This window comes from Aythya ferina (genome assembly GCF_964211825.1).
Source record: "Aythya ferina genome assembly, chromosome: 1".
NCBI classification, from domain to species: domain Eukaryota; kingdom Metazoa; phylum Chordata; class Aves; order Anseriformes; family Anatidae; genus Aythya; species Aythya ferina.
Genome location: NC_140296.1, coordinates 31,157,751 through 31,172,220, shown reverse-complemented (window position 1 = coordinate 31,172,220; position 14,470 = coordinate 31,157,751). Strand labels below are relative to the sequence as shown.

The 14,470-nt window shown below is 39.4% G+C and overlaps 1 protein-coding gene across 6 annotated transcripts in view; it reads right to left on the bottom strand.

Annotated features, from left to right (window-relative positions):
• ENOX1 (ecto-NOX disulfide-thiol exchanger 1) overlaps window positions 1–14,470 on the bottom strand; it is a 361,330-nt gene that overhangs the window by 168,992 nt on the left and 177,868 nt on the right. The window contains exon 1 of one of the 6 annotated variants that reach the window (XM_084530080.1): window positions 2,737–2,845. The exons of the other annotated variants lie outside the window; for them this stretch is intronic. The gene's annotated coding sequence lies outside the window, so the exon portion shown is untranslated. Of the gene's footprint in view, window positions 1–2,736; window positions 2,846–14,470 lie in introns of those variants that run through there. 6 annotated transcript variants of the gene reach the window in all.

Below are 14,470 nucleotides of genomic sequence, written 5' to 3'. Positions count from 1 at the left end.
CCTGCCTACTTTATTGATAAGCACTATCAATGCCTAAAAAGATGGAGATGGGCTGCTCTGACCTGGCTAGTCTCATCTGCATGTTGGTGCTGCAAAGCAGGTGGAGGAGGGTAGACATCTCCTTACATTTCAATAGCTGCCACCTTCACACCCAATTTTGGCAACAACTGTAGCTTCTCCCCTAGGAGGTCTCTCTACATTTCCTCTTTCTAAATCTTTTTTCTTCCTCTTGGAGGACCAAGAATGTTGAGTAGGCATCATTGGAAATGAATTGGGAGAAGATGCCTGTTACAAGCTAGAATGAATATAAGATACTGGATGGTCTTTAAGTTCCAGGAGATGTGAGCTCAGAGATGCATATCTCACAGACAGAGGGTGTGGAAGGAAAGGGGTTCTCTAGGGTGGAGAGAGGAAAAGCCTCAAGCCCCCACTAATAGCCTGCTACTGCCTCCTGCATTTTTCCCCTAGTCCTGCAGCCTCTCCAAAGCTCCTCTCCCCCTTTCCCCAACCGCTCTTAGACACCGTACTCATTCCTTCCTCAACCCAGAGCTCATCTCTCAGCAGGATAGGACATCTCCTGGAGCCCAGCAGTTGCTTCCAACTTGTCTTTTCCGCCTCTGCATCTGGTGGCACATCTCTTCAGGTGGGCCAAGAGGCACAAGGAGGAGAAGACAGGATGTGTCCTCTGCTATCAGTTTGCAGGCCTTTACAGTGATGCAGCATTGGGTGTGAGAGGTATTAAAATACAATCACACTACCCCGAATGGCACTTGGTATTTTCATTTTTTTCAATGTTAATCCTGAATGGAAATCTTTATAGTTTTGCTTTGAAGGTAATTTAAGTAACAGCTTTATTCCCTAATCTAAGAGAAGGGAATACAATAAATGTCACAGTAATTTTAGTTACTTACAAAAACATTTGTAAAGGTTTTAATATCATCCACTATATAGTTGAGCACTATCGCCCTAAGTAAGTGAATCCATAAAGAACAGGTTTTATTATAAGGTAATATTAACCTCAGTGAAATCATCAGTATTCCTGAATCACCTTTGGTTTGGTTAATGGAGATACTTCTTCCAGATAAACCTAAGATAAAAAGATGATATGTAGCACTGGAGACACTGTATGAATTTGGAATACTTCAAGATTTTTGGATGCATTGAAAGCATTACAATGAAATGACAATATAAAACTTCCTTATGTGCCAAATATGCTGTCTGTTTTTGTTAGGTTCACATAACAACCCCAAAAACTCAAGTAGCCATTTTTCTCACAGCAGCACCTAACAATTGCAGATAGTCAGCACAAATAAGTGATATTATACCCATACATAACTTGCATTATCACAGTTCATTTGGGAACATGTTGTGAGGCAACAACAACTTTCTACTGTGTCTTGCAAGTTCTTTGTCTGTGAGGAAGCACCACATGAAAACTTCCCATTACCAGACCTGAAAGAGACTGTAATGTCTGCACTGTAAACAAGAGTGACATACAAAGCCTGCCACACCATCTTTTGGACCAAACTGTGCCACAAGTTATCATGGCTGCAAAACAGGCTGGATGTAGTTGAAAAGAAAACATGAACAGAAATACTGCTTTGCTGAACAGCATGCCCAGTAATGCTCTCAGCTCTAACATATGCTGCCAAAATCCATAGGGTATGCAAAATTCCCACACCACCATGACCACCACTACCACTAGCCAGAGGAGTTCTTGTCAAGGCGTTGCACCTGGCTCTGCCAGCAGGATCTATCTACCACACATTTATTAAGCTGTCTGCAAACTCAACTTCTCCTTAGCCCCATCTGACTATAGCAACAAAGTAGGTTTCTTTTTCCCTCACATTTTTTTTTTTTTTTTAATTTTTTTTAGACTCAGAGCCAGGGGTTTTTAGACTGAAGGGGCTGGAGGACTCCCAGCTCATCTGCTTGTTATATAGGCAGTCAGGGTGGCAGGAGAGAGTGGAGACTGATTAACTTATTTATTCTAGGCTGGCACCCCTTCTTCTGCAAACCATCCTGTGCCTGCCTTGGCTCATGCTCACAGCTTTCCTAAACAGTGATAGAATGATATGGACATAATCTTTGTCATGTTTTCATCACTGTCCAAAATGTTCTCAAGAGCACCAGTGAATATTGTCCAACATAATCAGACATTGAGTAATGTGAAGCTAAAATAAGACAGAGGGACAAAACAATGATAGCCAAGGCTCCCCTCCACAAACAGAGCCAGCCACTGAACTGAACCAGCTGTACAAAATGCTCCCACAACCATCACTTTAACTAAGTCCACCCCCTCCTACCCTAGAGCTCTGGTAGGGTGTCTTTTTAGTAATGCTCTCCTCAAATGTTTAGCTCCCTTGCTCATTTTCTTCATCACTTTCAAATGACAGCTAATAATGAGAAAGAAGCATGCCTACAGGTTGTGGACAGGAATGGCTTTTATCTATCAGGAGGAGGAGCACCACTTTGTTTTAACCTATTCAGTGCTCTAAAATCTGCACTTCCCTGGCTACCGTGTTCTGACCACTCTACTCTCAGCCAAAAAATAAGCCAAGAAAAACTCCTTTCAGGCTGCAATTAAAACAAACAAACAAACAAACAAACAAACAAAAAACCAACAGCATTGATAGTACTTAGTCTTTGTTAAGCTTTGAACACAGGCATATCTGTGCTATAGCAGAAAAGCTTGGTCTGGGGATTTTGGAGGGCAATAAAAATGTCGTGCCTTGCCTTATTGGACAGCCAGCTGATTCAGTCCTTCTTAAGCACCTCCTGTTCATCCACTGAAAAGATCCATTACATAGTACAGTCTTAATCAAGATCTCCTCATTCCAATGCAAGCATGTTGACAAAACCTGAATATGACAGGATAGAGATTGATGAAAGACAAGACCCAGTCGCACATGTGGGTGAGGAATGAGCCATATACCCAAGCTCATACCCATCACCAGATGAGCAGTGATGAGAAAGGAGATGTCAATGTCCCTCAGGCCAGTGCTTCAATCTCTGCACACATGTGCTTGCCTTTATTTCAGAGGCCAGGCACAGACATGGAACCACTGGCTCTGTCCTGTTGTTGACCATTCTTCACAGAGCAATATCGAGAAAAAAAAAAAAAAAATATATATATATATGTGTGTATATATATATATATACAATTAGCCAACAAATTTCTGCTTCTGAAACCTTTATAACACTTTTGTTGTTGTTGTTGTTGATGCTTCTTCCTCTTCCCTCCATGCCACTGCTTTTGTAACAGGGATTACTGCAGCACTTAATGTATTTGTACGGCTGCCCTATAAGTGAGTGACCTACATTTTCTGTAAATTAGAAAACAGCAAGCAAGCAAATAGCTGCATGCGGTTATTATTTCATATCTCTAGACAAGTTTTTGCCTTTATTATCTGCACAACAGCTCTGTTGGAACTTTTTGATATTCATTTTAAGTCTAGCAAGTATTATATAGAAGCTGAGACAAGTTCCCTGTCATTTAGACATTACGTCAGCTTGCCCTCTCCAGGAAGGATAAAATATTTATTATGATTAATACAGAAGGCATTACAGATAGAGCATTTCATGAACATCAGAATAGATTAAAATTTAAAATAATAACATACCTAATAGCTTTTTCTACTTTGGGATCTTGAGGGCTGTACTGAGGGTCTTTTGCCATGTTAGAAATGACACTAAAATATATTCTTACAGAATTTGCATATAGGCCTAGTCTGAAATGCAAGTGAAAGGCTCACTAAATTCAGATTATGGTCTTTTTAAACTCACCACAGGCAGGAAATTTTTATGCTGCATTTCATATCAGCACACACTGCCCGGGTAACCTGGAGCCTTGCTTTCATTTTATTGATATAATGAGAAGCAATAACCCCTTGGCAATGATCAGCAGTCATTTTAGTCCTCCTCAATCAATGCCAACTGAACTTTTTGTGGAAAAGCTAGTGTGAACTGGTGCCGTGAGCAGCCTCACTGGGACCTTCTTCCCCCATGTCTTGTCAGCTGTATTTGTGCTCAGCCGTTCTCTCACTCCTTGCATGCATTACACTGCCCAGACCCACCAGCTTGACTTCTGACCTGGGTCCTGTTCTGCTGGCCTGGCTGGGGCACCATGGAACTGGCAGAGGTCACCATCCCTGCATGCTCTGCTTCCCCATGGAGCAGTCCTGGCACAGGGGCATGTGGAGATGTCCAAATTTCTGTAACGTCTTAGAAAGGCTCTGCTACTCGCCTCTTTTTTCACACCTTGGTGAAGGCCTGCACTTAATTAGACTAACATTTTATGTATGCTAGAACTAAAAAAATATGAAATCATAGAATCACAGAATGGCTTGGGTTGGAAGGCATCTTCAAGATCATCTAATTCCAACCCCCTGCCATGGTCAGGGACACCTCCCACTAGACCAGGTTGCCTGAAGCCCCATACAGCCTTGAACACCTCCAGGGATGGGGCAGCCACAGCTTCTATGGGAAGCCTGTGCCAGTGCCTCATCACCCTCTGAATAAATAATTTATTTCTTCCTTATATCCAATCTAAATCTACCCTTTTTCAGTATAAAACTACTACCCCTTGTCCTATTCTTTCGTATAAGCTCCCCTTTATATATTGAAAGACTGCAATAGGTCCCCCTGGAGCCTTCTCCAGGCTGAACAACCCCAGCTCTCAGCCTTTCTTCATAGGAGAGTATCTCTGGAATTAAGCAGTTTTGCATTCTGATCAAAATCCTGTGAAATCTTTGATCTTCTACGGAAGATTTAGCCTTTGCACCAGGATGTGTTCATGGCCCTCAGGCTGGAGAGGTGTTTCATGGAAAGAAATGGTAAAGTCCTTCCAACCTGTTCTGGTGTGACAAAAGGAGGAAGCCAGAATCTGTGTAATTTTGGAAAAGACTATCTGGCTGAGTAAAGTTGTGCAGGATAAATAGGATGATATCTGTTCCAGACCACAAATGCACCGAGGAAAATGCTGATGAGGGATTCCTTAAGTGTCTGTTTATACTGTGCTGGGGAGAAATCTGAATTACCATGGAAAACTTCAATTTCAATAGCATGTGCTGGAGGCTTTGTGCTGCCTTGAAATAACAACAAAATTCTACATAAGGACACATTTTGAACTCAGTAAGAATTGCATTTAGCTTGCAGGAATTTTATATTACACCTTATCTTGGAAGATAACATAAAATTTACCACAGAATTAAAAATTAGCAGTTGCTTCTTTATGAATGACACGATTTGCTCATTATGTTTCTTATTCTCAAACAGGATAAAATGAAAACAAATATACCTGGTGCCTTAAAAGGACTCATTTTGCAATCCTGAAAACAATAAGGAGCAAATTCAGCTGGTAGAAACAGTTTATTTGGGAAAAAGATGAAAGCTGGGACCCGTTCAAGAACATTTTTCTAGGACTAAAAAACATTAACAATGAGAAAAAGGAAAACTTGTCTTAATTGTCACACAGGCTTACTGAAGTTAAAACTATAAAAATAAACTACAGCAGGAGACAAAGGGAAATGGATTGCAATTAATACACATTAGATGATTATGAAGAAAACGGTAGAAGAAAGGGGGGAGAAATCAATATTCTGCAGAGTAAAAGATAACAGTAACTTTCTCAGTATGGCTGACAGAAGAGGAATCTCTGCAATGACTTTGGTATTTTGCTGGAAAGAAATGATAGAACTGCCAATAAATATGCAAGAACACTATTAACGTTCAATAAATAGATCTGTTCTGTCTTTGAGGGTAAGAAGAAGCTCTCTTGAAGTTTACTCTTCTACATCAAGTATGTACCTTGCCACATGCACTTCCTTATTCTACTTTTGTGCTGGTCTATTTGGATTTTCAAGTATTGCTTTGATTGACAGCATTTACTTCTTTATTGTTCTGTGCGGTGTGTGCAGTGTTTCTGTAGACTGAGTTTTTCTTCTCTGCGTTACCTTTATGTTCACTGAGTGAGGCTGAAGTCACTCCACAGAGAAGTCAAGTTAGTCAGTGGCATTCTTAGGAGATGCCTTAAATCCCTCCATTGTTGTCCATGACCTACTCCTGCCATGCTACGTAGGTGCAGTTTACTTAGCGTCCTTTATGTTTTAATTCATGCTCAGCTATGACAAATACTTTCTTTGCTGTCAGTAGCTTGGAAACATATTAAACAGCAGCTTTATCAGCAGTTTTATACAAAAAGCTGGCTTAGGACGTTTTGAACCACCAGCATTGATTTTCAATTAATCTCAGAATATCAGAGAAATTCTAGAGCACTTGAAGAAAGTTGAAACTAAGACAATTCTTATAAAAGGCAAAGAGGATGACCAAGGTCTACACAGGTCTATCAGCCCATCATCAATCCCAAACAAAAAAGCATAGTGCTAGCTATCAGATTTAATGCCATAAAACTATTGGTAATCTTGGCCAGATAATTTTCACTGATGACAGGAATTTCCTGAACAGGACTACAGAATTACTAATGGATTTGGTCTAAGAAAAATCATCCTGAAACTCGATTCATTTTGAAAAAACAGAGAACACAACCATCAGATATGCCAAAATATATATATTTTTAAACACAGTCTTATCCTTAGTAATTGCTTTGTAGGATTTTTTTTTCATCATTACAGTGCCTTCAACTTATATTTTAGTAGACTAAAACAATGAAGTAAATAATAATAAAGAATAGACAATAAAGTTATAGATAGGAATTAGACTTGATGATCCCTGTGGGTTCCTTCCAGCTCCGGATACTCTATTCTATTCTACGAATTAAGAACAATCACGTAGTAAAAAAAAAAATACATATATAACCTATTTGAGGTATTAAGATGTCTTCTAGAACACTATATTTTCACTTTTTAAAAATGGATCCTTAGTACATCTTTGGTTTGTCTTTTTTTTTTTTTTTTTTTTTTTTTTTTTTTTTTCCCAGATTAACAAGTACTATTGAAAAAATGCATGAAAAAAAAAACCTTTATTTTACACTCAACCTTACTTATTCACAAAGCCCAAAGGTTCTAGGTGTAAGGAACAAAAAGAACATTTTTGTGGACTTCTTTTATGTTTTTGTTGTACACATTTGTTGTGGATTCATCTATTGAGCTATGAAAATATCAAAGTCATGAAGGCAAACAAAAATGTCAAACTTTCAAAGAGCATGTTTTGGGGAAAATTTGGGTATATAGTGTCATTATTTGTTTGGGGTTTTTAAGCAAAAGGCAAAACTTAATCAGTTGCAAGAATGCAAGCTTCATAACATCAAATACTTCATGGATCATTACTCATTATAATAAATTTTTGCAACATATATCTATATTAAGACAGACCATAACACAGAATAATGCACATGATGAGTTATGTTTCTGCTTTCCATGTTTCAGAATGTTGAAAATTATTCACTTTCTTAGCTGAAATCATCAGACTTATTTATCAGTCATTCAAAAAGGTGACTCTCATAGTGTTCAAAGGCAGTGTTTTGGAAGCATTATTTGTCTGTAAGAGTCACAGAATGCTAAGCAGATTTACAGCCTTGTACATAAGTTATCCTTGCTAATCTTTGCTTAAGATGAGTCCAATACGACAACTAAACAATTCTCAGTATTGTACTGAGTTACGCTTCATTGCTCATAGTGTGTGTGTTGTTTTTTTTTTTCTGGTAAATGATCAATCTCAATTTAGGTATTGGGGGAAAAAGAAAGATGAAAGAGGATGGAGAGAAGAAGGCCCTAATCTTCTCTCAATCCTCTGTAAAGCACAGCAATCTCCTGACGTACCGATGTGCTCTGTGTTTAACTTGGCTGCAGAGATGTTCAATATATTTACAGTTCATATACTTCAGAGAACTGCCCCATAACTGTGGAAGTCATTTAAAATTCAGGTTACTTATGATCAAATATTTTACATTCTTTAATTATTCTTCAAAAGTCCACTCCTTCAAAAAAAGAAATACGAAGCATCAAATTCTACCTGCCTGTCACTGAATGTGTATAATTTGTAGGAATAGAAAAAAAAATCAGTATTGACTGGTTTATACACTTATAAACTTTATATAATCAACTTCTCTATCAGGTGAATAAGCTCAGATCTCTATTCTTAGCAATTCATTCATTCATAAAAGCAAATAAATAAATAGATGGTGTACCATTTTTAAAAGAATCCTGCTCTGTGTAGAAGGAAATAAAATAAGCTGAATGACCTCCCTACTCATAGCTGCTCTGGCAGAAGTTAGAGGCCACAAAAGAAGCTTTCACACCCGGAGTGTACTTGAGCTCTCTCTGGGCAGTAAAGATGCAACTCTCAAAGCCAAAAGTCCTCCCCAGTAACAATTTGCAGGAGTGAGTTGTCCAGATCTTGGACCTGCTAGCAAGAGCCTGCTCATCTTTTTCACTGTACTACCATGTAAGGGAAGAGAGGCAACCTCTAAAATAGCTACAATACCATATTTTCAGATCTTTGTGGATTGTGTTCAGCCCTGGATTATACCCAGATACAAGCTGGAGAGCTGTGCAGAGCATGGGAATACAACAGTGAGCTTTGTCAACTGATAGTTTATAAGATTTTCAGTCCCATCTCTGATGGGAAGAAGTGACTCCCACATGCCATTCCCTCCTACATTCATGTATTGCCTGCTCTGGGCAAACACCAGGAGGAAATGTCTTACTGACACCAGTACTACAGGACAAATCTTGAAGCTTCTGTATTTGAAACTGGTATAAAAATACCATTTTTGTCAATTATATACCACTTGAAACTTAGTCTTCGCAGTACAACCATCACATATTCAGCTGAAACCCAATAGCCAGTGCTTGGACCTGTCAAACTCCTGTCGCATCAGCTAGCAGGTGACACTCTTTGAAGAGAGACCTTGAAATCAGAGCCGCTGTACAGCTCAGCTCGCTGATAACTGATCTATATGAGATAGCATGACAAAATGTGAACAATAGTGCTTGACATCCCACATGTTATCACATGCCGGCTATGTTTGGATGGTGGAGCAGAATGACATGAAAAGAAATTATGCAGAGCATACTTTTCTTTCTGTGTGAGGCAAGTGACATTGTTTTGGCAGCTCAGTCTGACACAGTAAGTACAGTATCATATGTATTTTCTAATTTGAAGAGATATGCCAAACTGACAGAGAAAACTATTGGCTTCTTTTATTTCTGTTGGAGTCGCATGTATTTAAATTCAAAGTACACATAATTTGTGTGTGCTCACTTATAAATGATCTCATACACTAAACTCCAGACTATCACACTTGTTTCTTCAAAGGTGTAAGACTTCATTCCCTTCACCTAAATTGTCTCATCAGATTTAAAATAAACAAGAAGTAGAGCAAGAATGTGTATGATTATGGTTTCTTGTAAGAGTAACAATTGATAAACACAGAGCTATTTCCAGATCACCAACTGATAGCACTTTGCAGCCTCTCAATCAAGAGAAACAAGTGGCTAAATCACAGACATTGCAAAGTCCCATTTGCCAGTGATCAATAGCCCTGGGATATGGCTTATCCACAGAAAAAGCTTTGCTTCCCTCTCCATTATGTGCTTGCTTACTCTAGCAATTAGACAACAGAAAACAGTGGAGGGGGAAGAGGAAAGAGTCTTATTTTTCCCTATGGAAAATAATAATAATAATAACAATAATTTAGTTTTCCTTGGCATAGTTTAATTTTTTGATTCTTCTTTTTTTCCCCTCCATTTTAATTTTTATTTGCTTAACTACTTGTTTTTGTTGTTGTTGTTGTTTGTTGTTGTTTTCCCATCTTTTTCCACTTCTTTTGCAGCTCTAACCTCAGGCTAAGAAAAATCTAGATGATTTTCACCCAAATGGCTATTTTCCTATTGAAACATATTCAGATCCTGGATTGCTTTTATTCACAACTTTTTGTTTCACATTCTTCTCTCTATGTGTTGTCCTGAGGAGTTCTCATTGCCCTTTGCACCTCATAGGGAATGAATGCTTCAAGTGAAAGCCCATCACCAGGGCCCCTTCTCAGCTGTTGCTGTCAACATGTAGACTGTGTGCCACCACCAAGTGTGCAGTGATCATGGGTCCATGCTCTTTGTCCGCAGAAACCACTGCCACTTTATCCCATTGCCACAACCTGCCTTTTTACGTACACAATCTTATGTCCCAACAACATACTAACTACATTGCAATAGATGAGCTGTGTATGCGTTAACTCAGGAAGTCATTTGGTAAAATTAGCATTTAGAAGCAGGCACCAGTAGTTATTTCACACATTATTAACTTATATTACAATTCAAATAAGCTTACAGCTGGCAAAAAAAAAGTCTCTTCTGTAAAGTGATCTCAAACATAATAGGCTTAATCAGAGATAAATTAAATTAGTCAGTCATGCATACTACAGCATATTAGCACTGAGTAGTTATTAAATACATTTTCTGTTATCAGTTGTGCAGGCAATATTGTAGGCAAACAAAATGTATGAGAAACCAGTAAATAAACTTTATGTTTGGGAGGCTGCATGTTTGACATTTCAAAGTTTTTATCAAAATGTTACATGATCTTTACTACTATAACCGGCACCAGGTTAAGTCCCCATAAACGATTCGACTTCACTCCCAGGCAATTAGCCAAAAGCAGAGCAGACAGAACTAATGAATACCTAGACAGCAGATGTTCAGCGTGGTTTTGTGTTTTGGAGGGGATTTCTTCCATGGCAATTTTCAGAAAGAAAAGAGCATGCACGAATGAGTCATAGCTGGTACACAATTGATAAAGAGCAGACAGGCAACATTTCTATTTGTTATAAAATTAATCTTTGTGTTTAGGGCTTTTCAAAACTTATTTTCTCCTTCGTTTCCACTACTAGAGTTTGAAAAGGTCTTGCAATTGTGTGCAAATATTGAAAAGCATTGCTCTTGGCTTGCTGTTATCATAACTTCCTTTTGTATTGCTGTTATGGCAGCTTTCAGTTATCACCTTTATCTTCAGCTAAAAATTTGTGTGAAAAAGAAAGCAAACCCACTCACACTTGCTTTACAAGAGGAATCATTACTTTTGTGATAGGATCCTAAAACCATACCTTGTTCTTTCATCAATCTTTCAGAAACCTATCGGTACAGTTCCCGGAAACATCATAACTTACTGAGCCTGACCCAAAAGACTTGGGAGCACATCTGACATTCTCTTACACTCCGCACATTTAAAACTCAATGTAAGGTGACAAGAACATTAAGCTGCCCACAGAGCAAAATGTGAAACTAATCAGTATCTGTTCTGAGCCACAGGTACAATAATTGGAAAATTAAAGCGCCCGTGAATTGCTAGGGCTGGCTGCATCAAAAAGCAACACCTTGAAATGATTAATGAAGACAAATGTATGCAACTATTTCTATTGACAACAGCTTCAGACAATTGCAGACTAAAAGAATAACACTATAGTTCTCATTTATTTTCCTCTGAAGCTCGCCCCCTTCCACAGGTCTCCCGTTAGGAAACCTGTAAGCAATCACTAGTTACAAAGAGTTCTAATTGGAAGCTCCTTTAACTCAGAGATGTGGAAAAAATAGATCCTCTCTTGCACCTACTATAAGCACAGCCTGTGTCAACTGTGTTACAGAAGACATCAGTCACCACAGTGATATTTGACATCAGGCCCTTCACCCAAAAACGCTAAGGTGACCTGTAAAAGTCAAGTGACTCAACTAATATATGACGGCAGTGCTCAACAGACCTCTTAAGAAAGCCATTCACAGCAGCATGGTTTCAAAATGTGCCTTTCTTCTCTAGTGTTCCCACTACATCCATCAGTGACACGGGCAGTTCACTTGCTTGAGCAGGCTGTCCTAACATGCACCATCACGGTTGGGGCTGCAGCTGTGGCCCTGAACCACACGAGGGGGAAGCTCAGGAGATGGACTGGTATTAAACAAGCTCTCTTAAAGAGTAAATGGTACATGTATATAATCAACATCAATTAAGTCCCAAGCAGAAAAGATGAGACAATATCTATTTTTAAAGGGAACTTACTGTACTATGAGAGGATCCTGACTCCCAAGGCAGGCAAGGCTTTCACAGTATCTATGTCAAAGCATGTCAGATACTTGGGTGTCACATTGGAAAGAAAATTAGCACTACAGGCAAGGAGTATCAGTGGGGGTTGGAGAAAAAGAAAGGCTTCACCATTCTGAAGGCAATCTAAAACTAATGAAAAGTCCTGTATTCAGAACTTGCCATGACTATGCAATTACACATATATTCAGAGGGTAGGGAATGCAACTAACCGCCATGCCTTTATTGTCCACAAATACATGCAGTCATGCTATCCATGAAGCTGTGTCCATTTCTATACCCTCTCTGTACATGCTTTCCACTGCCTTTTCTTAGGAAGGTTGTGCTCAATCTGTTTGAAGTCAGGCAAGACTTTTAGCAAAAGTAATAAGAATGATTTGCAGCAGACAAGCAGAATTTCTTCACGTTTGTTTATTTCTATTTCCATTAGAAGTACTGTTTTGGATAAAAATGGACTTGTGATGATGCAGCTGTCTGAAAGCAGGATGTTCTCACACATTGCATTTTCTATCCTTTTCAGTTACACACAATGGAAAAAATACAAAGGATTATTAAAAAAAATCACACATATTTAAAGTACAGTTGTGAAAAAGAGACTATAACAAAGAAATGTCTCTGTGCTCATAGAGGTCTACTTTATAATTCTGGGTAATAAAAGTGGCAGAGATGGGAACTGTAGTTTAACATCTAAAGCATAGGAAATCTGCCTTTATTCTGTAGTTCTACAAGAAATTTCTTGCATGACATTGGAAAATTCCTGACAAAAACCAGACAAACCTCCTTCTGGATTTGGATGCCATCATATATGGGAGAGGGGAGGAGGGGGGAAGCTTGAGCAACTGTAAGAAACTTTGCACAGGACTTTCAGAGATGCTGAGATCAGAATTTAGGAGTCTTTGGTGCATTGAGAACTGGCTGAATGGCCAGGCCCAGAGGGTTATGAACAGTGCCACAAAGCCCAGCTGAAGGGACAGAGGGCACCTTCAGCAAACTTGTAGAGAATGCAAATCTGGGAGGAGTGGATGATACACCAAATGCTTGTAATGCCATTCAGAGGAACCGCAGAAGAATGGCCAACAAATGGGCCAACAGGAACCTCATGGAGTTCAACAAAGAAAAATGTCAACAGATGAATACATCAAGTCCTGTCCCTGGAGAGGAATAACCTCAGACACCAGTGCATATTGCAGAATGACTGCCTGGAAAGCAGCTCTGCAGCAAAAGACCTGGGGCACCTGGGGGACAGGCTCACCATGAGCCAACCATGTCGCTTTGAAACAAAGGCCAACAGCCTCCTGGGCTGCATAAGGCAGAGAATCATGAGCAGACCGAGGGAGGTGATCCCCCTCCTCTGCTCAGCACTAGTGAGACACACCTGGAATGCTGGATCTGGCATTTGGTGTCCCAAAATGAGACAGACATGGACAAGTAGAGACCAGAAAAACGCCATAAAGATGATGAAGGGACTGAAACATCTTTGATAAGAGGAGAGGCTGAGTGAGCTGGGACTATTCTGCCCGAAGCAAAGAAGGCTCAAGGGGATCTTATCCAGGTGGATAAATACCTGATAGGGAAGAATAAAAAAGACTGAACAAAACTCTTGCCAGTGGTTCTCAGTGACAGGACAAGACACAGAAGGCACAAAATGAAATACAGAAGATTCTACTTAAACATGAGAAAGACTATTTTTTTTTTTCTTTTTTACTTATTTATTTATTTATTTTTAATTTGAGTGTGGTCAAGCACTGGGCAAAAGTTACCCAGACAGGCTGTGGCATTTCCATCCTTGAAGATACATGTATTTAACATTCAACAGGACATGGACAACCTGCTGTAACTGAATTTACTCTCAACATCTCAACAAGGGGTTGGACCAGATGCTATCCAAGATGCCTGCCAGCCTCACAATTTCTGTGATTCTGTGAGGTTCTGCCACAAGCCAAAATTTCTGGAAATGAGGTCCAAAGGTCTTCAGATTGTATACTCACACTTAGTAAACTTGAGTGTACCTGTTATACTACAAGAGATTACACAGTTCCAACATATATACATCCTCTCCCCACACTTTGTGCCTGTCATTACTTTGACTACACCTTTTCTTTCAAGGCAACTAAAAACGGCAGAGGGTGTCCCATCCTTTTGAAGATATTAGTCCTGTGGTCTGTAAGAAGTCTGATAGAAGCCCCATCCCCTCTTCTTTTCCTTGCATGGTTGAGGTAGTTGGAGAGGGACCATAGTGTGTCTTTTTTTTTTTTCTTTACACAGTAGGAAAAGAGTCTAGCTTCCTCCTTTGCCTGGATTGTTTGGGAGCAGGGAAATCAGTGAATTTTACTGCTTACCTGGACCTCTTCAGACTGGGAACAGGAAGGAGAAGCCTCAAGGCTTTCACCTTTGCTCAGTCTGAAAAAAAGTAGTGATCAGG